Raw genomic sequence first — 27,056 nt, forward strand, 5'->3', positions numbered from 1 at the left:
TCCAAATTCCCCAATGAATACATAGTCGATAGCCAAGCAGAGGAGCCAGTGAGTGCATGCAAACTCCACTCTGTCTGCAACTCCCAAGGTTCCTATACACACAGCCAGTATATTCTCAGCTTTTAACCATTTGTTAAAAAATGTAGATGAATTCTTACAACTTATACATACTTGTATGGTATCCATGTCTCTTCTTCCTCTTCTCTGCCACAGTGGGTCAGTGCTCACATCAAACATTCCCATGGGAAATTAACTCATATTGTCTTAGGTATGAAGCTACTTGTTTGTGCAATAACCTCAATTCTCTGATGGATTCATGAAAACTTACATGATTTTGTAATTGATCCAGCTTTTTCTTATTGTTAGAATGGTATTCATGCTCTTTCTGGCTTTATACATCACAGGGAGAATCTGAAAAAAATTTTGAAACAACTGTAAACCTTTTATTTTTAGATAAATACACTGAGTTCTCTAGGTGAAAGGAGTTAGACAATGGGGGCAAACCATTTGGCTTAACTCACTCAGAAAAAGAAAAGCTCTAGACATAAGCAAAACACCATTCTTTGACATCAGTTTGGGATGCTTGAAGATAGCATTTTTTTTCCCATGTATCCGTATAAAAAAAAAATTGACTCATCAAGTTCCAATAAATGTTCTTGTAAACCATTTTCTACTTCTAGTTTATCATTTCCAGTGGTGTTTTATTGCCTTTTTAAGTCAATATCTGTCTTGCTGTCTTCATTCAGGCTGCTGTAACAGAATGCCATACATGGGTGGCCTAAAAACAATAGAAATATATTTCTCATAGTTCTAGAGGTTTGAAATTTAAAATCAGGGTGCCAGAATGGTTGAGTTCCAGTGAGGATCCTTGTCCAGGTTGTAGACCATACACTTGTATCCTCACATGTTAGAGAGCAGAAAAAGGAAGCAAGCTCTTTCATGACTCTTACAATGGCATTAATCCTATTTATAACTCCAGGGATTAAGCCACTGAGGTTTTAAAATGTATATGTGAAAGGACTAGTGTAGCCTTATTAATAGAGAAACTGATAACAAATATTGCAGATCCTCTTTGGTAGATTAATGCCACTGGTTTGGTATTCTGGAGGGAGAGGGCAAGAAGATAGATATTTCTGGATGGAAGGGCAGAGAGGCTTCTTATGTGAGAAAACACTGGTAAAACTGTCTCTCTTCTGTGATGATTTTCAAGGCAAATGAAGTGTTTACTGAGGCTGTATCTCTAAGAGAAATGGAAAGATTTCTTGGAAGGATTGGATTTCTTGGATTTCCTTCCATCCTTGAAAGGATTACCTTGCTAATGTGTTTGGCTATTATTGGAGTCTTCAGGCAAGGTATTATAATAAATAGTTCAAGAAAGAATATTGTTTTTCATTTGTTTGCTTGTTTGTTTGTTTGTTTTTAAGTGCAGAGATGAAGAGAGATAGTATAAAGATCAAAGCATTTCATGTTGAAAATCTTTCTGGTTCTAGACCCCAAAGAGGAAATTATAATAATAACCAGTAGAGCAACAAAGTTGAAAAAAAAAAAAAAAAAGGCTTGGAAAGTGAAAACTTTATAAAATATCTTAGTTGGATGAAGTAAAGCAGCCTTGTATCAAACTTCAGATTAAGAATGTGGCCTTCCAGATGGCTTTGAAAAATGTCATTAAATTGAGGAAAACAGCATGGGGGAAAAGAAACAAAGGAGTAACAGAAAGACTGAAACTTATGTTCAGATAAAACCTTTGTCTTTGGTTGCTTGGCGCACAGAACGGACAATAAACAAGAATATTAGGAGCCAACCACATTTTTCAAGCAATCATACAACCAGAAATAAAAATCCTAGTCATCTGTCAAAAATGTAGAGAATTAATAAAACCTGAACACTGAGAAAGCATTCTTGCCAACATCTTTTTTGGGACAGGCCACAATGAATAATGTGGAATGAAGAATAGGGATAGTTTTGAGTGTGAAGCCAAGGTACATAAAGGAAAGTGTCCAAGAAGACTCCTCCTGGAAAGAACATTCAAGAAATTTTCACCAACTAACTCAATAACTATACTTTCCCAACTTAAAAGTTGTTTTGTACTAAAGTCTGCGGTGGGACTCCTCTTCTTCTCCTGCACAAGTAAGTGTTTATTGTACTTATTTTGTCTTTCATTAGCAAAAATTACCATCACTTTACTGGTCATTGAAAATTAAGACAAGTATTTCCATCTTATTTTCAACAATTATCAAACCCCCAAAGGAGCCATCCTTGAGTACCCTATCTAATATTATGCCCCCCACAATTCCTTGTGTGTAGGTATAGAACCCCACCCTACCTATGCATGTCATTTTGTATGTCCTTATTCTGATTTATTATTTTATGGCACCTTTAGCAATATGGAATATATTAAGTATATTTGTTTTTTTATTGTCTAAATATCCCTCTACAAATTAAGCTTCTTGAGAGGAAGAACTATAGGTCTCCTTTCTACCACTGTATATCCATTGACTACGTAAGTGTATAAAACATAGTAAGAGCTGACTAATTCATAAATTGTAGATACTCAGATAAAATCTGCATGTTTTCCACATGCATCTGTGAGATGACTTCCCTGCTATTAAATAAAGAGAGCTGTTTATATTTTGTTTCCTAAGGTTAATTCACAATGGGGTTTCTGAATATAATAGTAATAAATATCTATGAGTTAATATGGAATTACATATCCAATACTTTTCACACTAACATTTTTTCTAACTATATTCCTAGTGCAAAATAAATATGCCAAATGTTAAGTATCCTAGGGAAATAATACCTTTATATATATGCTTTATAGAATTTCACTTTTTATTTCTAGGCTAGAATTTCTAACTAATTATGTATCAGTTGAGGTTAAATTACCTATGCAATAATTCCACCTGCCCAATGTATCATTTAGAAATGGTTACTTTATTTTTCTTTGATAATAAATAATGCATATTTAATATATAAAAATCAGAAAGTGACATTTAAATACTATACATACATAAATAACTACTACTATTATTTTGCAACATTTTCCAACCAGTTTTTAATTACTTAACAATATATTATGAGCATAGTTCTATGATGTTATATATTCTTCAAAACTATCATTTTTGAAAGCTTACTGCAATCTGTCATGTAATTTTACCATGATTAATCAAATTATATATTCTTTACGTTATAATTTCCCTTTATATAAATTACTGTTTTGGCCATATGGTTTTATTATTATGGAACACATTCTTAAAAACCTCTATCTTATATACACACATGTGTTACACATATCATGTATGTGTCAGATACATATATAAAGCAGAGAGGTATCATAAACTTTGATATCATGTATATTATAACATATAGTTGCTTAATTGTTTTAACACATTTACAACTTACTGTGTACAATTACCTGAATGGCCTGCAAACATCTCTTTTATACTAATGTAGCAATTTTCTTAAATTATTTACAGTTTTTAAGGAGAACACTTCAGTTTCATTTTTCCCCTTTCATTTTCACTCCACTGCTAAGCAGTAAGTTTGGATTTGTTTTCATATATATTGGCCTCCTGGAATTCCTCTTTTGTAAATTTATATTTCACATTCTTTTATAATCATCCAAATATTTTGGAAAGAAAATGTGAGCTGAACTATACATATACTGCTAAGATCCTTCCAAAATAAATATTTTAAGACTCTCTATTCAGAATTAATCAAGTATAGCCTAGAGATAGCAAATCAACAACAAAATTAAATATTTTAAATTTGAAAACTTTAATAACAAACTTCATTATATATTTTGGTTATTTTATTTATTTATTTATTTTTATTACAGCTTCAATGCCAAATCACTGGTCTAGCGTTTTTGGTATTTTAGGAAACTGTCTGGCTTAGCAGTTAAACAGAGGCATTTTTAGCAGAAAGGAGTGTTGAGATTAGATGCATATCAAAGAGTGTATACACATTCATTAGACAGAGTAGATGTAGAAGATAATTCAGGTTGATAAATCTAAAGGTTTTGGCATTTAGACATCATGTTTCAGAAAACAATATAAGTTTTAGCTGTTAAAACTGAAATATTAGTTGAGAAATACACAGAATAAATAGTTTTAGAGAAATCATGGTATTTTAAATCTAGATTATATTGCTCTCTCCTTTAGACTCCTGTCTGTTTTCCTATTTTAGACATTCTGTCATGTCACAAGATGATGTACAATCCCTATGCAAATTTTCTTTTTTTTATTAATGAAATAATTGCTATTCCATTCTTAGTCCTAGAATTGAGAGTTCAGTGCTAAAGCTTTGTTTAAAGAACATATTTAAAAAAATGTTGTCTTTCAAAGTGTTATTTCCTTTACTGATTTAATTAAGGAAAATTATGTTTAAGAGATCATTTGCTTATTTAAATTTACCCCAAATTTCATAATTACTTGATGTAGAGAGAAAGTATTAATTCAAATTTAATATATTCAAGAATGATCTCATTTATTAACTCTGTATGAGCCAACTTAACTTCATCATATAGCTGGCAGATAAGATACACAATATCAGCTATTTATGGGATTCAATATTTTCCAGGAAGTACAAGCATCATATAGTTTTCTGTATATCCAATTGAGTGACAGAAAGTTTATCTAAGATGAAATTATAGAGATAGGTGTGCAAAGGGCCAATTATTAAGTGACTAACAATAAGAAGTTTTTAAAAATAAATTTACTAATAAGCCACTGGAAGTTTTAAAAATTGTTTTTAGGACTTGCTTGATAAAAGATAAAAGCCAGCCTTGTAGTGTAAAAAAAGGGATAAAGATGTATTAGACTAGGGATTCAGAAGTAGATCTAGGGTGAATAAAGTTTTAAAAATGGGATTATGTTTAATTATAATAATTGATAGAATGGATTTTAAGCAGAAAAGTGAAAGATGACAATGTTCCCCCATTCCTATATTGCCAAGAAAACTCCAATCACAATGACCATTCCTCAGGAACTATAAACCATCAAGTAAACACAATAAACAAATTCCAAGTTACTAGAGATAAAACAACAGTAGACAGTTTTGAATAGTAATCAAGTTGGAAGAATGTAATAACCAAATCTGAGTTTCCATTTTTCACAGATGTTTCGCCAGAAGGCCAAGTCCTACCAGTATGGCATGTGGTAATTAGAAATCTCTAGAGAATCTGCTCTTGTTCTGTGTTCAAGAACTAAAGATGTGATTCTGAATTGCCCAGGGTTGTTGGAGAGTGAGGAAGGGACCCTAGAAAACAGAGAGCCAGAGAAGGGGATATCAAATGTTCATGTATTATTTGGAAAACAAAAAAAATCAATGATTTATACCTGAACCACTCAAGTATGGGACAGACTCACCAGATTTGAACTGAAGCTCAAGAGACAGATTTTGTTGTTTGTGTCCAAAGAAGTCAATTGTTTCATTAAAACATAAAAAGAACATAATAGATTTCAGCATTTCTTACAACATTCATAATGCCCAAGATACAATGAAGATTACAATTTCTGTATTCCAAAGAAAAAGAGTCAATGAGGCTGACTTTGAGATGATCCTTATGTTGAATTGGCACTTAAGAACTCCAAACTATTATAACCATGATGAATGACATAGAAGCAAAACGTTCATAAATAATGAAAAAACAGAAGTCTCATCAGAAAAAAATATAAAATATGAAAAAGGACCAACATGAAATAATGGAACCGAGAGATAAAAGCATTTGACATTTAAAAGACACTGAATAGGGGCGCCTGGGTAGCTCAGTCGGTTAAGTGGTCCACTTCGGCTCAGGTCATGATCTCACAGGTCCCTGAGTTTAAGCCCCCGGACAGCCTCTGCTGCCAGCTCGGATGGAGCCTGGAGCTGCTTCAGATTCTGTGTCTCCCTCTCTCTGCCCCTCCCCCACTCACACTATCTCTAAAAAATAAATACACATTGAACAATTAACATAAAAGGCAGTGAATTGGGTTAATCGCAGAATAAAGATGACTGAGCAAAAAGTTGGTAAACTGGATGATACAATAGATAGGATTCAGTCTGAAGAAAAAGTTTACCTGGAGTTTGCAATATACGTTTACAACTAATCCAAATTTTCTTTCAAATAGAACTATACAACTTTACAAGTAGTGTCTGTAGTTTAGAATGACAAAGTAATCCTAATTTCCCCCTTCCATCAATTGTGGTAGTGGCAGGTCCCTTGGCCTCTGCACCTACCTTGGTTCCTGAGTTTGGCCTTGAAAGAGTGAAGAGCCAAACTAAAACAAACAAGAGTTTATTAGAAAGTTTAAAAAGAGGAAGAAACGACACTGTCAAGATGGGAGAGCAGGCAGGCCCAGTTGGCAGCTACACTTGGGATCGGGGTAGTCTTTTCTTTTTCTTTTAATGTGTTATGGGTCTTAGGTAGGGCGGTTCCTGACTAATGTTGCAGCCAATCATCTAAGGAACCTCTCCCACCTGTCAGGAGGGGGAGTTTTTGACCCTATATCGTCCTTGTCGGAACTGTCATGGCAGCCACGCCTTGCGGGGGTCGGGGGTGGGGGGAGGCAAACCCCAGTGTAATTGTATTTTAAGGAAGCTATATTTTACTCTAGGGCAGTGGTCATAGGGGAGAGTGCATGCGTGTTCCTGGGCATCTCTCCCTGCTATCTGAAACTTGGTTTCTGCCCTTCCTCACCTGTTCCGTGCTCACAACTAGCTAACCGCCTACCCTAGCATTTTTATCATTGTTGTCATTTATTTTACTTCTCTTTAAGCATAGATAAATGAATGCATTATTGCTATCATTATTCTGAGCAACTTTTATCTGATAGAGAAGCAAGAGAAGGAAAAATAAGTTTTTGTCTTATCTTCACTTACTCCTTAGCTGCTCTTCCTTTCGTTAAGTAGATCTTAGTTTCTCACATAGCATTTTCCTTCTCCCTAAAGAACTTACTATTTCTTGAAAGAAATATTTAATTTTTCTACTGGCAACAAATTTCCTCAATTTTTTCTTCTTGAGAAAGTAATTCTCATTCACCTTTGAAGGATAATTTCTCATGAAGAAAAGTTCTAGGTTGATGGGTTTTTTTGGTCAACTGTTTTACTACTCCACTCTCTTCTTGTTCACATGCTTTCATGTTTTCTGAGGAGATGTCAGATATAATGCTTTTTTTTTTTTTTCCTCCATAGGTAAAGTGTTTGTTTTGTTTTGTTTTGTTTTCTTCTGGCTCCTTCCATTTTTTTTCCCCTGCAAAATGAAAAAAAAAAAAAAAAAAAAGAAAGCATCTTTTCTTTATTTTTGCTTTTCTGTGGTTTGAAAATGATATGCCTAGGTGCAGGGTTTTTTTGTTTTGTTTTGTTTTTTTCTTTTTGCATTTTTCCTACTTGGTCTTCTCTGAGCTTTCTGGATCTGTGGTTTGGTCTGACATTAATAGTCCTTGGATATCCTATGCTATTTTTTTCAGTGTTTGTTCTCTTTGCTTTCCAGTTTTAGAGGTTTCTATGAATATACCCTCAAGCTCAGAAGTTCTTTTTTCAACTGTATCTGGTCTTCCAATAGGGTCATCAAAAGCACTATTCATTTTGGTTACAGTGGGTTGTTTTGTTTTGTTTTGCTTTTTATTTCTAGCATTTAAAAAAATTCTTTTAGGACTTCCATCTCTTTGCTTATATTGCCCATCTGGCATTGCATCCTGCTTTTTCAATTAAAGTCCTTAGCCTATTAAGCATAGTTGTTTTAAATTCCTGGTTTGATAATTCCAACATCCTGACCATACCAGGTTCTGATGCTTGCTCTATTTCTTCATATTGTGTTTTTTGCCTTTCAGTATGCATTTTAAGTTTTTCTTTATTGGCAGACATGATGTACTGAGCATAAGGAACTGCTGTAAATAGGTCTTTAGTAATGTGGTGGTGAGATGTGGGGAGGAGAGGTGTTCTGTAAACCTATGATTAGTTCTCAGTCTTTTTAGTGAGTGTCTGTTTCTCAGTTTGTTTTTTATCCCCTCTTCCCACTTAGGTGGGACAGAATGACTAGAGTGGGATGGAGTTGAATATTTCCCTTCCCCAGGTTGCTTAGGCTCTGATACTCAAGCAAGTTAGGCCCTTGTTAGCTAGTTTATCCTGAAGGCAGGCCTTGTCAAGAACAGAGTACTCTGGTGCATTTACAGGTATTTTCCCCCTTCCGCTGCCTGATGCATGAAGGGATCTCTCTCTTACATTTGCTGTGAGAATCTGGGGGACTCAGGAAGTAAAACTCATTAAAAGTGTAGAGGATTCCCCTATGACTGTGGCTCCCTGGATTTTTAACTCTCCAAGGTGTTCACACTGAGCCTCCAGCAATTTGCCAATTACAAGGATGCAGGTTCTCTGACCCCAGCACTCTTTTCAATAGAGGTTCTACTCATGGGCCTCTGATGAAGTAAGCAGACTCCCTGCATTTGCCTTTCTTCCTAATTTAAGGGACAGGGTTTCCTTTGAGTCTTTACCTCTCTTATCCAAGAACAGTTTTTGATTTTTCAGTCTGCTTAGCTTTTTATATTTTGTTAGGATGAACTGGTGACTTCCATGCTCCTTACTTACATGCAGAACCAGAAACTGCCCAGCTAAGTTTTTGAAGCTTTTATATGTTTTCTGTTATACTTATTTCTCTAGCACAATGAATAACAGCTTAAATGCACATACTCAACCAAGCTTGTATTAAATTGTATTGTGCTTATTATTTATTTTATTTATTGTTTATCTTATTCACCAAAATGTATCTTTAGTCAGTCTAAATTGGCTTTCTATGAAATTCGAGTGTATGATTTTATAGGATATTTACAAAGCAGAAAATTGTAGTTTGGCAGAGATTCAAACTGTATCTAGCTCTGAGGTAACTGTCACAGCCTGAAAACTCTACTTCATGAATCTGTATAAAGAAAAAAAAAAAAGGAAATGAACTACTATTATGTTGAATAGGGGTGTTCAATTCATACAGAGCACCATAGATTCCAAACAATGTCTTATTCATGAGATTATGATATCATTCACATAGGCTGAAATATATTTAAGCATAGAATTCTGACCCAAAGACAGTCATAAAAATGTTTTACCACTTCTAGCGACAAATTTCATAGCAGAGGATCCTTAAAACCAAAAGTCCCTCAGTCAGTATAAGTGATAGACTGAAAAGATTCAAATTGACTGAGATTGATCCTAAAATGGATGCCAAGTGTAAATTTAACATCAAAGAATCCCATGTGACAAAGGATCATGCCAAGAAATCACAGATAAGGAATAACTTTTCTTTAAAAGACAAGTTAAAAAAATTAACTCAAGGCTACTTCTTGAGTAACTTACATAACTAAAATGAATTCCAGACCTTTTTTATTGGTTCTTCACTTTAAGCACTAAGCTGGAATCTTAAAAAAAAAAAATCTATAATTTGTATTTTTGGAGTCTAGATTATCTCTGAAACTTGCTAATCCTCACAGTAAAAATAGATGGCTTTCCTGGTTTTTTTCCCCCGTTAATATATTTTGAGTCAATTTGATGTTTTGCCCTAAGTTTGTTATTCTAAAATTTTCTGAATGATGAAAAATAACTTATACTAATCTGTTGGAATATTTTTGCTTCATTACTTCCTGGAGTTTCCTGAACATCACTTGAGAAAGTATTTACATTCATTTTAAAAACAATATCTGAATAACAGTCTAAGATTCTTGATGGAATTCCTTAGACATAATCAGTCAAGTTGAAATGATGCAGATTAATTCACTAAAATGACAGGGACTGTGATTTACTAGATTTTGTAGATTAGTAAGCAAGCAAATCCATGCACAATAAAAAATTAAGGGTAGCACAGCATAAATTGATTTTTTTTCATTTATCTTGACAACTATAGTTTAAATTATTTATGACGTGCTTCACAGTATGCTAATGAATAGCCTCTAGTATCCTACAAAATAGAATTTTGAAGTTTAGACAAGTAACTAAAATCCTGTGCTAATAAATCTTGTCTGAGAGTACACTGAGATGCGAGGGCTTTGTGAGAAATTGGTTTAAAAAAAAGTAAAGAAAAGAAAGAAAAAGAGCAGAAAACTGCTATATAGGTTGGCTTCCTTAAATAGAATTTATTTTAAAGTGTGATGTGTCCCTCTGGCATATCTGATTTCTTTAACATTTCTGTGTCCCAGAAAAGTCTAGTAAGTTCTCTGAACTGCTATTTGATTTTCTTTGCTATATTCCTCTGACAACTTTGCATGATAGAGATATATAGTGTTAGTGTAAAAGTTATCAGAGGTCTTGCAAATCAAAATTAAAGAATTGGTATCTCTTTAAAATTCATTTTGTAAAAAGAGACACTTAGAAATTAATTGTTATTTAAAATCACAATCTTATGATTTCCACATTATTTCAAGCTATTGGTTAGGATCATACTCATGGTGTGACCCTTCATTTACTCATTTTGCAAGAAAATCTGAGATGTCAAAATGTATTCTCAGTTTTTAGTTGTAAACACATATATACTTCAACACATACAGAGTGCAAGGCTTTGATGTCTCACTGAAGTGAAAATTTAATGAACTAATAAACAATCTGACCAATTTTTGAATTAGAGGTGAAAGACATACAAGCTATTACTTATTTACTTCACTTTTTCTTTGTTTATGCCTATTGAATGATTGATTTTTGGCACTTATTCAGTTTTGTACACTGAGAATGATAGGATTTATTAATATTCAAGACAGTATTTTAGGTGTAATGATACACTTATATTTTATTTGGCATTAACATACTTCTTACCCAAAGTCATTTTTCTCCTTCCTCAACACCCAAACATGTACATACTCTAAAACACACATACACACAAATAGAAAAAAAATCTAAAGAATAAAAATATTTTTTCAATAGCTATGTCTGCAATCCCGTTTTAAATATGAATTAAAGCATCAATTTTTTGTTTCTGTGGCCCATAAAACTTAATTAGTCTACCTATCACATTGAGGACTGAAGTAGACTGGGTAAGTTTACTAGTCTTGTAGGCCTGCCATAGCAAAGTACCACGGACTAGGTGGCTTAAACAACAAGAAATTCATTTCTTATAATTCTGGAGGTGAGAAGTCCAAGGTCAGGATGTTAGTAGGCTTGGTTTCTTTGTCTTGCAGCTCACCACCTTCCCACTGTATCCTCACATGGTCCGTCCTCTGTGCGCACAAGTTTCAGATATTTTCCACGTTTCCTCTACTTAAAAGGACCTAAGTCATAGTGGATTAGAGTCCACCTTAAAGACTTCATTTTACCTTAATCACTCCTTTAAAGACCTTATCTTGAGTTGAAATGTCATTTCTTCTATTCTGCTGTAGGCTCAAGTGTCTACTAAAGTTCATGGCACCCCAGACGTTGGTTTTGGTCCTGGCCCTGGTGCAATGCTACTCTGGATGCAAAGCAGCCATTGTGAAGAACATTGATGATGGTACCTCAGATCATCCCTACAGCCATGCTCACTCTTGTGACTGAAATGGACTGCTATTCCCACAAAGTGACAGCTGCCATGGACAAGAATAAAATCGTCAAGAGGTCAAAGATCAATGTTTTGTGAAAGTTTATAACTACAATCACCTCATGCCCACAGGGTACTCTGTGGACATCCCCTTAGACAAAACTGTTATCATCAAAGGTATCTTCAGAGGGGCGCCTGGGTGGCTCAGTTAGTTAAGCGACCGACTTCGGCTCAGGTCATGATCTCGCGGTCCGTGAGTTCGAGCCCCACGTCGGGCTCTGTGCTGACAGCTCAGAGCCTGGAGCCTGTTTCAGATTCTGTGTCTCCCTCTCTCTGACCCTTCCCCGTTCATGCTCTGTCTCTCTCTGTCTCAAAAATAAATAAACGTTAAAAAAAAAAAAAGGTATCTTCAGAGACCCAACTTTATACATGCTACTTGTCAGTGTTTATTCAGGAATCTCTTTGTAGCTATTGTGAAGGATTTGTCCAGCATTAAAACGGAGTAAAGATAAATAAGCATTGCTTTGTAAGTTCATTACAACCTAAATTAAAAATGAATACAATGGGGAGTGCATTGTTAGTTTCTTTTATTATAAAACCTGAGAAGGAAGGGGATAATGTTGTTCACCTGTGTTCCATTTATCTACAGTTCTGCGACCAGGCACTCACAGAGGAAAGAGAAGGCAAATGGCCCCATCTAATATTTTTGTAAGCATGAGAACTGGACTTCAAGGTGAACAGTATTTGCTAGGGGAGAGTATTTATCTTGGGAATGCTGTTAATAGTATATTACTAGTTTATGATCATTTTGTGTGAACACCCCTGCAATCTATGGATTTATGGCTAACTCCACATCAAATGTCAGGTAAATAGTCAAGTCTCTGTGGTAAAAAAAAAAAAAAAAAAAAAATGGAGAGGTTTCATAGCATGAATGCTGCCTGCTGTATGAGGTGATGTAGGACCTCATTTAGGACCTGATGAACCTACCATTCTATACCAGGGAACAATAAGTGAAGTGTAGAACAGAATGGGACATCTAAGATGTGCCAGACATCTCTGCTTTACCTATGCTTACTTACTCTTTAAAAGTTTGAAATTATTAGTATAATGTAACTTGGGTAAGATTGCTGATTCCTGTGGGTTGGATCTGGCAAATCAGTCTTTATCTAGTTTTAGCTTAACACACACATACTCACACACACACACACACACACACACACACACAACTGCAAGCTTCATATCCATTTAACTTAAATGGATATGAAATCTTCAATTTGCCTTTGGATTCGTCTTGTATTCAATAACAAATTTGAAGTTTGACTTGCATATAAAAGATGATGAGATTTTAAATGGCACAGTTCGAAAATTTTTCACAAATGTGTACAAATTTAGAGCAAAATATAAAAAGTTCTGTTACCACAGAAAGTCCCCTTCTTCTTTTTTCCAGTCAAACATTATCCTTTCCTCAACCAATGGCAATTACTGTTCTTACGTTAATCACCATGTATCAGTGTTGCCTCTTATATGAAGGAATGCTAGGTTTTATTCTGACAGATAAATTACCAGAGGATTATTGTGATCTTGTGGAGGCCTGGTTTTGGTTCTACAAAAAAAAAAAAAAAAGAAAAAAAGAAAAATGTAGATATCTGTCCTTTGTCCTACAGAAAAACCTTTAGTCCAGAGCTGACTCCTAAGATAGTCCACTTTGTCTACCTGAAACACCAGATTTTTTTTGTAACAAACTACTCTCTTTTGATGAAATTTTAACGTCAAGGGTTTTTTGTTTATTTTTTCTTTTCCCCAGCAGAGGTTGTAGCTTAAAAAAAAATTACCTCTAAACTGCTATTTTTTTCTGAACCTCTTGGATTTTTGTCACCTGATGGACTGTTAGAGTCCAAAATGGATTTGAAGAAAACGTTTGTGTAGATTTTGGGAATCCACTTAGTGACTCCCTTATTTCTAGAACTTCCCATCAACTCCTACTATATCTGATAGGTTCAAAAGCTTTGACCATTATTCCTGCATCTCAGTAAGATCATCTGTTTCTATTTTCCTTCTTCCTTTTCTATTTGGCCCTACCTGGGAAGTATTCTTAAGAAAAGATAGCTAAGTTCCTTTATTCTTTCTTACTGTATACTACATAGGGTGGTGTACTGGAACTAGCTCCCACTGTCTTGCAAAAACTGATTGTTGAAAGTTCATAAATCATGTAAGTCTGTTGACATCACACTGTTAGCTTGACATCAGTAATGGTGATTGGTTTGATGAGAGGCAAATGCTACAAATTGTTTTGGTTCCTTCCCTAAGAGCTGTTTGTTATTCACTATTATTTACTAGCTCACTGCTAATTATATGTAATTTAAAATATTTTTTCTTTACACACAAACATAGACATAAAATCTACATTTGCATACCTGCATGTAGATATGCATGTGCATATGCATATATATACACACATATAAATTATATAATATATATATTTCAAGGAAAATTTCCATAAAAATAAGGATGTTAGTATCAGTTTCCACACATATATGTGTATATTTACACACATATACACATATATGTGTGTAAATATACATATATATATGAGTTGAAATGTATGCTTGGCTATAGTCAATTTCTAACATACTGCACAATTATTTGCTTTCAAATCTGCATACGTATTTTACTCTATAAATACATAAATAGTATAAAAATTCATGGGCTGCTTATTACTTAAGGTATTCTGTTTTTATATTCTTATTTTAAATGTTAAAGTCATGATTTATTCATTTTTTCTCTTTTATATAATGAGCAGTCACACTCTTTGCTATCTTTGTACAAATAGTCACTGAGATTCATGCAAAAATAGTCTTGTAAAAGAGTAAACTCCCAATTCGCTATTAAGAATTTGTCTTAATTATAAAAAATAACAATATTTTCTACAAATAACATATTTGGTATCCTTAGTTCTAAGAAATAGTTACTAACACTATATACTTTTTGAAAAGTTTATACATAAAATAGCTTGATCTTTTAAGACCAAGTGGTTGAATATGTAAAACTTTTAGTCAATAATTTTGACTGAAATAATTAACAAATTACTATTGGTTAATATTTGAATATTGAGTATTGGTTAATATTTAAAACACTGTAATCACAAAATCTTTTTATCAGCCATCAGAAACTAATTTATCAAAAATGCTTATTTTCCTACTATTTAAATTGTAAATGAAATAGGCGTCCTTTTGTGTCAACAAGTAGGTATTGTGTTTTCATTTTGTTCTTCTAAGTTAGAAATTGCATACAAAGATAAATTCAAAGATATTTTGATTATTCTTGATCCATTGCACTTAATAAAATAAACCAAAAATGAATATGTTATATTTTTTTAATGTGTTTTTTCATGGACAAATTATTTTAGCTAAAAAATAAAATATTTATATATTTTCCAATGTTTAAATAAAAGTCCATGTAGATGGGCTCTTTTACAGCATGGTGAAAGGAGAAGGAAAAAATCTTGCTTGATAAACCATCTGCTCCTAAATTTTACTTCTGTGTGTTTGTATTTTAATTTCCTATGTAAAGAAGAGTGGAAAAAATATGTCTACCTTCTTGTCCATAAGTCCATCTTTGATATGTAAAACTGTACGGAACCATATATAGTTGGCAGAATTTCTGATCCTGGGAAAAGCACATTTCATTTCTCAAACTCTTATCAATTTATAGATGTGAGTTCAATGTCCTCTAATATGTTTACCAACTGGTCCCAAATTCACAGGTGTTCAGTTTCATCTTTAAAATATTTCTCCCTTGCAATTCATTCCAATTTTCATTGCCCCTAATGGTCTCAATTTCACAGATTTTAGAAATTCACTTTAAAGTTCCAGCTTTTAAATGATGTGCTTGTCAGCATTTAATAGCAAAGTCCATCACTTCCCTGACTTTTTAATTGATGCTTTTAGCAGGTAAGGACTCATTTTGCCCAGTTGATTTCCTGTTTAACACAAACTATTAATTTCCACTGGATTCCAAAAAAGCAATAAATGTTACTCACAAGTGTCATAAGGAATTTTATTTTTCTGGAAAAAGAGTGAAGATGGTCTTTACAGGGTGGATTTTTCATTCAGAATGTCTCACTACACATTGTGCTTTAGTCAAGTTTTCCCTTAGAGGATGGAGTCTGATATGGAAAATGAAAAAAAAAAATCCTCAATATTTGTATCTCTGTATAACAAGTAGGGTGTTGCTTAGAAGGGATCTGTTTTTACTTAAACATAAAACAAACTACTGTTACAAATTTTACATAAAGATCCATTTCCATAAGAATTCCTTTGGTTTCTAAAGTTGATAAAATTCACCTCCTGTCTATTGCTTTGCTTTCATGAACATCAAAGTGATAGTTAATAGTGCTGCACAGACAGGGCAAAGAACAAAAATCGGAAGGGGCAGCTGTGTTTGGGGACTTGTCAAATCTAAAAAACAAACCGTATATATGCTACAAGTAGAGGTTATTAAAGAGAATTTAGCAAATTTTTTAAATGCAGACATACATATATTTAGGAAAGCATGGCATAGATACTAAAACCTTTCCATTCCACAGAAATATTTTCATTATTAGCAATCTTAGATTCACATGATGAAACAAGCATATTGGATGAATATAGAAGAATAATCATACAACTGCACTGGTTTAATTATTTTAAAAATTACTAAAATGAATGTCTTGTGGATAAACTGATGCCTGAAGGAATTTTATTAATATTCTGATTTCAGAATAGATAAAACCACAATTATATTAGTAGCAATACATACTTTGTGCATGGAAAGATTTAATAAATATTCTTAACTGTTACAAGTTATTTGTGGAAATCATTGTTTTCTGAATATAGCAAATTTGTTTTCCTGAAAGTTAGAGCACGTGCATGTGACAATGGTGTTTGGAATGACTATATAGAGAAAGAATGGTCATTTGGCAAAATATCCCTGCAGAGGAGATATGCCAGCATTTACAGCTGAATCCAAATGTTCAACAGATGGCAGGCTGAATAAGGTGCAGCTGGAGCTAAAATATATTTTTTTAGAGAAAAAAAGTATATGTTGAAGAGAAGGTGATAATGCAAAAGAGGAATATTAACAAGATATGTTGAAACAATAGTGAAATAAGGTCAGTTTAAGTCATATTATTAATATTTCATGCTGAGAAAAAATAATGGGACCCTGCTGGACTAATTTCAGCTTTAATTTATGACATGACCTTTGGGCCAAAGTATGACATTATAATAAAGATATGTCTTTACTCTAAGCTAGATTTAGTTCTGTAGTAACAGTAATTTGTTTCATCATAAATCCGTATGAATATTTTACTTTAATGCATGCATTCTTATAAACCCAAGCCATCAAGACATACATTTCCATTCAATTATTCTGTGATCCTGCTTCATGCAAAATTAGATTCCTATTTTTTTTAAAAAAACTGATTTGCTACACACTTTAAATACTATAGCAACTTGCAAATATTATCAGAGCTTATGTAAATTATTTGCTGAAGATTAATACTCTGCTCCCATGTTTGTGTTATGACTTTCATTCCTTAGATGGGATTTCTTGAGAATGATTTTACATTCCCATTCTTCCAATGTTCATATTCCAACCTTTTTGTTGTTGACATTTGTCTCTGCTTTTCCAAAGGAGTAAGACGACATCTTTAATATAACCATTACTGTAGCAAGTCAAACTGGAAGCACAATTATGATGGCCAACATGATTATGAGTGAAATGGTAAATTGTGTGAACCAGTCTCTGAATATTACCAATCTGTTAGGATTTCATTTCCCTACATTTATTCTGAATTGCCCATAAACATATACATACTAATACTAATTTTTATAATTATGCTCTCAAGTTTAGCAAACCGTAATTTAACAATTTATAGTTAATGGACTATATTAAAAGAAGACAACAAGAAAATCTATTTATTCATTTTTAGAACTAATTTTGCTCTTGTTTCACAGATACATGTGTCATGAAATTCAACATCTATGCAGTTGCAATGACCAAAGCAAAAGATTTTAACAATTGCAAGTTAAGTTTCAGTTAAACATATTGTTAAAGTCAGTCTTCTTTCTATTATATTCAGCATTGTACAATTAATGGTTTTTTTCAGTTGATATCATAGTGGTTTAGAGCTTAGTTTCTGGAGGAGGAAAGTTTTTCAGACTGACCCTACCCTCACTGCATAGATTTTTGGGAATTCATTCAACCTCCCTGTACCTCAGTTTCTTTCTGTGTGACATGCCATTACTTCTATTGACCCTCAGACTCTGTTGACTCTCAGACACACCCTGGCACAGGGTGAGGGGGGCCAGATAGAAGCAGGGCTCACTGTGGGACATCTTAGAGGTAGCTACAACATTCTCCTTCTGAAAATAACTTATTTTTGGGCCTTTGTTATCAAGTGAGTATATTCTCAGAATTTCTCCTTACTTTCCTGAGGATTGTTATATAATTTATCTTATACTATTATTACTATTTCATAGTGTATCCTCTAGTATAATCACCTGGCCATAGGAAGAACTTCTCATTTTGCTACCTCATTAAACATATGATATTGTTAGCTTTTAATAATGTGAAATATATATTTTTTTAATTTTGTATTTGTTTTTGGGAGAGAGAAAGAACAAGTCAGGGAGGGCAAAGAGGCAGGGCGAGAGAATCTCAAGGAGGCTCCGTGCTGTCCATGCAGAGCTCCATGTTGGGTTCAAACTCATGAACCATGAGATCATGACCTGAGCCAAACGAAGAGTCAGATGCGAGCCATCCAGGCACCCCAGTAACGTGAAATATTTTATGTTTAACATTCCTTACTACAAAAAGTAAAATGCCTACCTCAACCTCTACAATGTGGCATTTCCATGTTTGTTTGTTGTTTCCCATTTTAATTTTTTTTTTCAACGTTTTTTATTTATTTTTGGGACAGAGAGAGACAGAGCATGAACGGGGGAGGGGCAGAGAGAGAGGGAGACACAGAATCGGAAACAGGCTCCAGGCTCCGAGCCATCAGCCCAGAGCCTGACGCGGGGCTCGAACTCACGGACCGCGAGATCGTGACCTGGCTGAAGTCGGACGCTTAACCGACTGCGCCACCCAGGCGCCCCTGTTGTTTCCCATTTTAAGCCCTATTTTACTGCTGACATCGTAATGCAATATACTATGATACCCTGTTACATCGTATTTTGAATTTCTCTCTCTTTTTTGCTTTCTTAGAAGCAGTCAAGGAAGTTACATCAAGGGACATTACAAAGATATGGTTCTGATCAACTTATCAGCTCTTCTGCATCAAGGTGGTCACTGTTCTCCATTTATTTGACAAGACCTAGTGTACCAAGAAAGGAATAAAATTGTTTAAACTGAGTTCTGAAATTGTGTCTGTCAGAGTTTCATCTATGTTTTAAATCTGAGGTCGGCAAATCTCCTCTGTAAAAGTCCAGATAGTAAATATTTAGGGCTTTACAGGACATGTCATATGTCATAACCACTCAACCCTGCCTTGAAGCAAAAAAGAACCACAGGTAATATATAAAAAACATGAGTGTGGCTCTGTACCAATGCAACTTAATTAAGAAAAAAAGGGTAGTGGGTAGTATTTGGTCAGTGGTCTATCGTTTGCTGACTCCTGCTTTAGGTGCTAAAACTTCCATTCATAATTTATTAGATAGTTGACCAAAATTCCTGTTGTAAAATGTGTCCCCATGTTTTCCATTTCATTTTGTTTTTGCTTGCATGAATATAGCAAAGTAATACTGGGGAGAACAAAATCTAATCCATGTATTTATTTCTTCAAATTTTTATAGAGAACATACAGTGAACTAGGCATTCCTTTCCATATTAGGAGAAGGAATGACTCTTGATATCAGATGACTCTTGATTTCGACTTGGGTCATGGGTCTTGCAGTTCCTGGGATCGAGCTCTGGGTTGGGGTTTTATGCTAACCGCACTGACAGCGTGGAGCCTCCTTGGAGCCCTCTCTCTACCTCTCAGTCTCTGCCCTTCCCCTGCTTGTGTGCATCCATGTGCACTCTCTCTCAAAATAAATAAATAAACATTAAAAAAATAAAATATTATCCACTTTTAAGTAGCATACATTCTAACTTGCTCATTCCAAAGGTCTTCTGGTGGAAAATAAAGAGGAGCAGGATCATAGACATTAGTCAATTGTTAGAGATAAAAAAAATGTTTATTTAATTATATATATATATATTTTTAATGTTTATTATTTATTTTTGAGAGGGAGACAAGAGTGTAAGTAGTGGAGTGGCAGAGAAAAAGGGAGACACAGAATCTGAAACAGGTTCTAGGCTCTGAGCTGTCAGCACAAAGCCCAACACAAGCTTGGACCCACCAAGTGAGAGATCATGATTTGAACCAAAGTCAGACGCTCACCTGAGTGAGCCACCAGGCACCTCTAATTATATTTTATTTTAGCAGAAAGCAGTATAGTTTGGTTGTTTGGTTGCTGAAAACATATTCCTAAGTCTGACTTCCTGTATTAAAATCTCAGACATTTGCTAGTTCATAACCTTGGGTAAATTACAAAATGTCCTATAATTTCATTTTTTTATTTTTAAAGTCAGAGATTAATAGTACCTACCATATAGTGTTGCTTTATGGATTAAATACAATAATAAATATAAATTTTTTATCTCAGTTTCTGACACTTTGTAAGCACTAAATAACATAGATATGATAGTCTTAGAAATCTATGGTCATTCAATGCTCTATTATTTTCCAAGAAAGGAATATATCTGGTCACAAAATATTTTATTATGTAAATTAAAACTAACTTTAATTTTTAATAACTACACCTTGAAATATTGTTATTGAAATCTGAATAAAATAGCTACCCTTACTTTGAATCAGACATCAAAAGAATTCAGAATAAGATATAGTTCTTTTATAGTTTAAAAAATACAGCAGAAATAAATTTATATACGTAATTTGGGTATCTTTTACTAACTCTCATCAAACTTCAAATACAGATTGTTATTTTACCTATTAAATATATAAAATATTTCCATATAATAATATTGCACAGGATTTGTAATTAGATTAAATTTTGTGAAGGTATATATAGGTTTAAAAAAAAAGAATGACCAGCCACCTATAAAATATGCCTGTATTGGAATCCCACATATATTTTACATGCATGTACACAAGCACACAAGAAAAGTATCTGGCAGATGGACAATAAAAGCTTTCTCTCTTCAAAAATAGAAAAACGTGATGCTGTTTTAAGAGACCACTTATTTGAGGAAGCTATTCTGCATTCTGTAAAATATGTTCTTTTCTAATGTTAACCTTAAAACACTAAAAAAAAAACCCTGTTTTGACCTGAATAGTTGTGTCATATTTTCTTTTTTATACTTTATCATGATATCCTATGTTGCATTTACATGAAGTTTTAAAACTCAAAAATATTTTAATTTAACTAAGTGAATCAGCCAGGTAGAGGTCTGGATCAATTGTCAGTACAATAAAAACTTGGATTGTGAGTAACTTGTTCTGCAAGTGTTCCAGAAGACAAGCAAACATGTCTCAAAAAAGCTAACTTGATAAACACGCAATGTCTTGCAATATGAGAAGTACGTGATGTTGAACATCACATGATCACAATTGAGTCAATGATCCTCTCTCTCTCTCTCTCTCTGTGTCACTGAGAGATTGTGTGTGATTGTTCTCCAATACTCAGATGCTTGTTCTCAGGCCACAGTGTTTAGCAGAAATCAGTGATTTTTCAGAACATCAGAAGGTGCCCACAACTGGAACTAGTTTATTTCTTGTCACTTCAAAGCACCAATGGACAGTCTGTTGCCTTTCCATACAAGAATAAGCTTAGGAATGCTTTGCTTCATTCTAGGTTAGACTGCCTGCAGTCTTAAAACAGCATCACTTTTTTTCTATTTTTGAAGAGAGAAAGCTTTTATTGTCCATCTGCCAGATACTTTTCTTGTGTGCTTGTGTACATGCATGTATAATATATGTGGGATTCCAATACAGGTATATTTTATAGGTGGCTGATTAGTCATTCCTTTTTTTTAAATCTATATATAACTTCATAAAATTTATAAACCCTTTCCTCTGCTGCCTTATTGTCACATTCAATACAGTATATGACAAGAGTTTATTAATACTGTACTGTAGTCAACATCCGTGCAATCATATACAATGGCCCCCATGCAGAAAAATGTTGAAAAGAAAAGCGTTAAGAAGAAGGAGATGACAACTTCCACAAGGAGTGGAAGTTAATTAGGAAATCATCAAAAAGTATGAACAGGGTATGCGAGTAGCTGAAACTGCAATATTTTTTAAGAAGTCTACGTCCACATCTTGTCTGCAGAAGAGGAGGAGAAAAAAGAAGAAGGATCCTTCACTTCAAATGAGATTAGGGAAATGTGGGGAAAAAATGTGAGAAACAGTACAAAATTTTATAGAAAAGCACCACCTGAATAACTCTGTAGTAGCGTAGCGTGAGCAATGAATCTGTTTAATGACAATCCAATGTCACATTTCCACAAAATCCTCAAAAGGAAGAAAAAGCAAGTGTCATTGGGTAGGTTCCTTGTTAAATTTGCATGAAAAGAAAGACTCCATTAAGCCAATAGATAACAAAGACTCCATTAGTGACAGTGAAAATAGTCCTACACCATAATCCTCCTCTCTTGTCTCCCTCACAGCAGCCACAAAGGTTTTCAAAGGTAAATTCAGGTTAATTTGTTTATTTTTCTTTATATTTTGCATTTTCTTTATTATTTTGTATTATATTACAGTATTTTAATCATTTTTTATATAAATATTTTTGGTTTGTGAAACAAATCACCTGAGTTTCATTATTTCTTATGGGAAATGTGCTTTGGATTGCAAGCATGTTTCTGGAATGAATTATGCTTGCAAACCAAGGTTTTACTGTATTTTTGTTGCATCTGCTGGTAAAATACAAATTGCATAATTCACAAATTTTAATGATTTGGTATTGAACATGCTTTAAACTTAAAGTCTGTAATATATAGGTGAACAGTAAGAGTTTGATTTTTCATTATTTCACTAGTTCTTACTGTAGAATTTGGACCTGTGATAGGGATTAATCTGGGGCAAGAAATACAACAGGGGACATAAAACTCTGAGCTGTGTTAGGAGAGTTGATTGAAGGAAGCTTAGGTGAGACCTTGATATTGGAGGATTAAGCCATACCTACAGAAATACCTACATTTTTGACAGTTGCTCCAAATTTTTTTCTCTTAAAAGCAAGCAACAAAAACATGTAGATTCTCCCTAAAATAAAAGATCCGGTTTTGGGTTGAATCGTGTCCTCCCAAACTTCTGTTGAATCCTACCCCCCTAGTACCTGTGAATATGATTTTATTTGGAAATACGTTCTTTGCAAGTATAGTCAAGTTGCAACAAGATTATACTGTGTTAGAATGATCCCTAATACAGCATGACTGGTGTCATTATAATAGGAGAAGAGACACAGCCAAAAGAAAGAATGTCATGTGATGACAGAAATAGAGATTGGAGTTGTGCTGCCATAAGCCAACTAATGCCAAAGACGGCCGTCAACCATCTGAAAGGCATGAAGACTGATTCACCCTCTGAGCTCCCAGGAAAAAGTCAACTCTACTTAATACCTTGATTTTAGATTTCTGTTTCCAGAATTATAACTAAATAAATATCTGTAGTTCTAAGCCACACACTTTGTGGTAGTTTGTTACAGCAGCATTTGGAAACAAACATAGATTTTGGTATCAGGAAATAGGATGCTGCTCCAACAAATACCAAAAACTGTGGGAGTGGCTTTGGAATTGGGTACTGACTAGAGGGTGGAATAATTTTGAGGAACATGATAGAATAATTGATTGCTCCGAAGTGATGGTTGGTAGATAGATGGATGTTAAATGCAATTATGGTGAGAGATCAGAACTAAGTGGAGAAAATGGCAAGGTTTCCATCTTGTTAGAAAGTATATATGATATTGTGAATAAGAGTCTTGTAGAAATAGGAATGTCAAAGCTGCTTTTGGTGAGGTCTCAAATGAAAATAAGAACATGTTACTGGAAATTGGAAGCAGGTGATCCTTGTTATAAAGTGGCACAAGACTATGCTGAATTGTGTTCAACTGTTGGGTGAAAAGCAAAACCTGGAAGCAATGGCCATGGATTGTTAGCTGAGGATATTTCTAAGCAGAGAGCTGAAGGTGTGTCCTGGGTTTGCTCTGGAGAGAACACCATGGTGTGGCTGGGTAAACTTTTGATGGAGAGATTAAATATGTGATTCAAAGACCCAATCCAGTATCTTGGTAGGAATATTGCTGGAATGGACTGAAAAGGGTAGAATAGGGACAAAATGATGGAAGGCTGTCAGACTTCTGTGATTCTACAAGTTCAAAATAGCCCAATAGAACTACTCGGTGTATGTACACGTGCTGTCCTTCAGGAAAAGGAGAGAAGGACTTTGAGGATGGTTCAGAGGCCATTAGGGTTGCAACTGTCTACCACAAGCTTAGTAGATAAGCTCACTATTAAGGACTGAGAAGATGGGGCTATTGCCCACTCAGACTAGAGAATGGGACACTGAGACATATAGCTTATTCTCAGGATAAGAATCTCAGCTCAAGATCTCAAGAAATATGTCCTTCTGGATTTCAACTTGCTTTGGACCTGTATCCTCCTTTTCCCATTGAATTCCTCCATTTTGGAATGGAAATGCTTAATGTACGCCTGCTCCACCATGGTATGTTGGAAGCAGATAACTTGTTTTCTAAGTCTCACAGGTCCACAGATACAGAGGAATTTGTCCTCAGATGGAACATACTCAGAGTCTCAGCCATACCTGATTTAGATGATTTTGAAGATGAGATTTGGGACTTTTTTGAATTGATTACATGTAAAAGAGACTTGGGACTTATCATAGATGCTGTAATGGGTTATGACCTTTGGGGATACTGGAATGGAGTAAACATATTTTTCATGTGGGAAAGCCATGGACTTTGGAGAGTCAGAGGGCAGATGAGTATGAATTGAATTGTTTCTCCCCAAATACTTTGAAGTTGTACACTCCAGTACCTATGAATGTGATCTTACTTGAAAATAGCGTCTTTTGCAGAATGAAATAATGTTAAGATGAGGTCATTCTGGGTTAGAGTAGAACCAAATCCAATACACTGGTGTCCTTATGAGAAAAGAAGAAGAGACATCTATAAAGAGGGAGAATTCCATATGACAACAAAGGAAGGATTGGAGGTTATTTGGCCACAAGCCAAAGAACACCAAGGATTGACAGCAATTACCAGAGGCTAAGAAAGAGCTATAGAACACATTTAGCTTCTGAGACCCTAAGAAGGCTGCCAACATTTGGATTTCGCACTTCTGGACTCCAGAATCATGAGACAATATATTTCTGCTGTTTTAGTCTGTGGTACTTTTTTAAGGTAGCCTTAGGAAATTAACACAAATGCATAGAACCTGTTGGTGAATACAAACTCATGGGGTGATTGCCCATCAAGGGCTCAATTATGATAAACATAAAATCACAATTAGCCCCTGCAATGGAGAATCCCCCAATAGAGCTTTATGTTCTTATATGTTAGACTCCAGATAACTAGCACACACTGACAGGTATAATGTAAGGAGGGAAAAAAACTAAACATTTTCCATCTAATTTCAGCTTCTCTACTTTTTTTTTTTAAACCAGCTGGTCACGTGATGGATGTGACCCAACTGTGAAGATGGCCCCCTTGTATTGTATAGCATCAACTGACGAATGGATAAAGAAATTGTGGTTTATATACACAATGGAATACTACGTGGCAATGAGAAAGAATGAATTATGGCCTTTTGTAGCAACATGGATGGAATGGGAGAGTGTGATGCTAAGTGAAACAAGTCATACAGAGAAGGACAGATTCCATATGTTTTCACTCCTATGTGGATCCTGAGAAACTTAACAGAAGACCATAGGGGAGGGGAAGGGGAAAAAAAAGTTAGAGAGGGAGGGAGCCAAAACATAAGAGACTCCTAAAAACTGAGAACAAACTGAGGGTTTATGGGGGGTGGGAGGAAGGGTGGGTGGGTGATGGGTATTGAGGGCACCTTTTGGGATGAGTACTGGGTGTTGTATGGAAACCAGTTTGACAATAAATTTCATAAAAAAAAGAAATCGACTAATTCTCCTACAGAAATTGACAAAATATTTTACATTTACATGTATAACAGTGATTAATGAAAGAAATATATTGTGAGACTTTTAGACATAATTTTTTGTATTTAAAACTTCTACAGAGGAATATTAGGATCCATAGGATTTTTTCAATCCAAAACATATCCCTGAAAATGAGCAATGGTATCTTTCTCCTCTTTTCAAATGTAATTTTGTCATTTAATACAGAAGTTGTCCAGTCACATCTTGGACTTTTAAGACAAAGCCCATTCAATACCACATACCTAGCAATATGGCTTAAGAAATAGTTAAATGTGAAAAAAAAAAATGAAGTGGTGCTATTCCTAAAATAACATTATCCCACAAAAAGGGTTTACTGGGGGGAAACAGTGCAAATATGTTTCAGTTTACACTCCAATATATATATAGAAATTTGCAAAGGCCTTTAGTGAAATATAAACTAAGTAACTATGTAGGAGAGCCGGCTGGCTCAAACCCTGGCTTGATTATTTGCAAATATTACGCCAGGTTTCAAAAACACTCTGTAGCAGTTTTTCCATCTTAAAATGGGAAAATGATAGGCCCTATTTCGTGGGACTGATGTGAACAGTAAATTAGTCATGTATGTAAAACACTTAGGACAAGTACTGATACTTGCACTAATTCCAAATTTATTAAGTCCAAATATTTTTAACTTCCAGTATTATTAAAAATCACCATTTTAGCAAGGATATTAAATATTATTAAAATTGTAAATAAAAAACAAGATATAAATTACTACTTAAATAATAAAATTATCAGCTGTGATTTTCTTTCTCAAACATTTTAATTTATTTTTGATTTGGTTAATGATAGCAGATTAAAACTAAGTGTTTTTTAACATTCAAAAAGTGCAAAAGATGATGTATTTAGTTTTAAAACTATATATTTGAATTTAAAAATTTATAGTAATATTATTAGCAATGTAGTTAAATCCATTCTTAGTTTTTATAAATTAAGAATAATAGATTCTCTTTTTTTTTTTTTCAATTTTACACTGGTCTTCTTTTGAGGACAGTCTAGTAACCTCTTAATTGTTCTCCATTATCCCATTTTCTATTCATACTGTATAAGCCAGACTTCTCCAGAGAAACAAAACCCCAAGGCAATAGGATATATACCTGCTCCTGTTCCCTTTAAAATGGAAGTTAGGAACAAAGGGCTGATGCTTTTCAAATTCCACATGATAATCCTTCTTAAAATTGATTTGTCTTTCTTCCCCAGGAAGTCATTGCCTTTACAGAATAAGAGAAGATTATGAATAAAAGCTTAGCAACATAAAGTAGCGTGCCTGAGGTGCCTGTGTAAGGTGTGCCAAGGAGTTCAGTGTGACGGAATTTATATTGTCCTTTG

At 34.2% G+C, this 27,056-nt stretch overlaps 1 long non-coding RNA gene across 1 annotated transcript in view; it reads right to left on the reverse strand.

The window, feature by feature from the left end:
- Positions 1 to 203: 203 nt before the first annotated feature.
- Positions 204 to 27,056, reverse strand: part of LOC132680283 (uncharacterized) — a 93,681-nt gene continuing 66,828 nt past the window's right edge. Inside the window, exon 3 of the long non-coding RNA XR_009610610.2 lies at positions 204 to 411. This is a non-coding gene — a long non-coding RNA (uncharacterized LOC132680283). The remainder of the gene's footprint in view (positions 412 to 27,056) is intronic.

The sequence above is a fragment of the Panthera onca genome, chromosome A1 (genome assembly GCF_046562875.1).
Source record: "Panthera onca isolate mPanOnc1 chromosome A1, mPanOnc1 haplotype 2, whole genome shotgun sequence".
Taxonomy (NCBI): domain Eukaryota; kingdom Metazoa; phylum Chordata; class Mammalia; order Carnivora; family Felidae; genus Panthera; species Panthera onca.